We start from the raw sequence: 2,521 nt of genomic DNA on the forward strand, positions 1-2,521 counted from the left end.
ACTTGGATTGTGTATTGTTGATATTATAGTTATATTTTTCCCCGTAGTTGTATGATCCGGTTCTCTTTTACTCTATTCATTGTGTGAATTCACAGGATCATAAGAGGTGTGTCTTAGACACCTCCTATTGAGCTTTATGCTCACCCCTTTATTATTAACATTTTTCGGGTCATGGCAAAGATGTGGCAGACGACAATCCACCCCCTGTTTAGTAAAGTTGACAGACTTGAACTCTTTGTGCTCGACATGTATTTTACTCCTATTTGTTGTATATAATATTGAGGAACATTTTGTATCACCTCTATGGTTGGAGATGGTCTTGAGACCATTCATTTGTATTTTTGCAGTCTCATTATATTTCAAGACCCATGTAAGGCCTTAAGGCCATATTTTTTATGTATGACGGTTTTGATTAATTTTAATGATATATTGGATTCATGTATAGCCTCATTTTCATTACCACTTAATTATGTTAGTTTCATCATTATATAGAAGATTTGGGACAGGTTTGGGCTTTAAGTTAGGTCACCAAGGGACAAAGGTTTAGCCAAGGTGCAAAGGATCACAATTTTAGGCTGTTTGGGGCTATTTGGAGGTTCTGGGCATCTTAAACCAGTTCAGCCCCATTGAACCGGTTCAAGAGTTCGAAAATGGGCATACTGCCCATCTTGAACCGGTTCAAGCCCTCCAGTGTGCCATTTTGCCTTGTCAGTTTGACAGCTTTGATCATAACTTCTTCGTTCGGAACCCAAATAAGGTCATTCTTAAGTCCATTTTCAAGAATTTTGAGTTAGCTTTCTAATGAGGCCAACCTCATCCTCAAATTCCATTGATATTGAGAGTTATGACTATTTTAGTGGAGTAGTGTCAGAAATTGCCTTAAACCGGTAAGGGTACTTTTGGGGAAATCATATCTAATGACCATAGAACCTCTTCAAGTGTTATGAAATGATTAAGAATGATTATTTCAAACCTCATTTGATTATTTTAAGGATGGAATACCTCTCACAGCGTAAAATGACCATTTTACCCCTGGTGTGTCCTCGGGTTTGGTTAAGAACTCGGTTAGCGATCCGGACCCCGATTTGGGTCGTTATAATTGGGGCCTAACATATGATTTTCTACACTTTCATCTCAAAATTAGGCATTTGGTGCCAGTTTAATCGATCATAAGTGTCCATTCAATCGATCGAACCTCTCTACAGTCAATTCTCTACAGAAATCAGCTCTCTGTGTATCGTGCGAACTTTATTCCAGATCGGTCCAATTATTTCTCGATCGATCCAGTTATCCCTTCAATCAATCTTAGTTCTATACTTAGAAAATTTTTGAATCTCTGTGTATCGTTCGAAGTTGTCTGCAGGTTTTTACATCTTGGATTGATCGAGTTTCGATCGATCATCTTTAGATCGATTACAGCTTTGCCCCTTTGACTTTTTATTCTTTCTATTTTTATTTTATTTTATTTTTCATTTTCTTTTACTTTTGTTATTTTCTTTCATTTTATTTACTCACTTTTCTCTTCTAAAAAAAAAAAAAAAATTGCATTCTTTATTTCCATGCATTTTTACTTCTTGCATTGTTATTTACTTGCCTTTTTATTTTTGTTTGTGTATATATTTGTTTTGTCTAAAAAATTAAAAAAATAATTAAAAAAAAATGATTTTTTAAAGTAGCATTCCGTCTTGCTAGAGACGTTAAACTTAGCACCCACATGACACATTGTGTCTTTTATCTCTTGTATAGTTTATGTTCATTTTTATTTTTATTTTTTATTTTTCTTGCATTTAGTTTCATTGTACTTGCTTTCATTAAATGAAAAATATAAAAAAAATAAAAATTCACCATTGTGCCCTTATGTGTAGTCATGCTACTTTCGTATTTTTTTATTAGGCTTGATCTCATATCTCTCTTTTATCTTGTGTTATATTGTCTTAGAATGCATGATTTGATTATTCTTATCCCATTTGATATTTGATGTGAGTTTGCTAATGTGGTTATTCAAATAGGTTGTTGATTCCAAGTTTGGGGGAGACCCTTTTCATATTGGATCATTATCGGGCTTCATGTTTTCATCACCACGGTATACTCTTTCCATCTTTTCCATTGTTCTCATTGCATATTAAGGACAATGTGTGGTTTAAGTTTGGGGGTAAGGTGGCTTTGTTGCATTCTACTTAAGTTTGAGATTTAAATGCATGATTGAGGTTGAGATCTAATTTATCGATGATTTTAATCTTTTGATGACTATATTGCTTAAAATTTAAAAATTGCTTGACTTGAGAGTCCAATACTCCTTGTATGCCTTGTGGATGCCATTTAGGAGTAAATTTTTCGAAAGATTGATATCTTGCTTGCACTTGTGGTCCACATCATTCTGATTTTGTGATTGTTTTGAGATTCACTCTAGGATTCTACACTAGCATAGGCGCACACTAGCATTCATTTGTGGGGTACATACTTTGTTAATTATTGATTTGGTTATATCCCAATTAAGTTAGTAGTGCATTGAAAGCTTTCA

This window comes from Cornus florida, unplaced genomic scaffold, assembly GCF_030987335.1.
Source record: "Cornus florida cultivar Cherokee Brave unplaced genomic scaffold, ASM3098733v1 CherokeeBrave_3.0.0_Hap2_Chr03, whole genome shotgun sequence".
Taxonomy (NCBI): domain Eukaryota; kingdom Viridiplantae; phylum Streptophyta; class Magnoliopsida; order Cornales; family Cornaceae; genus Cornus; species Cornus florida.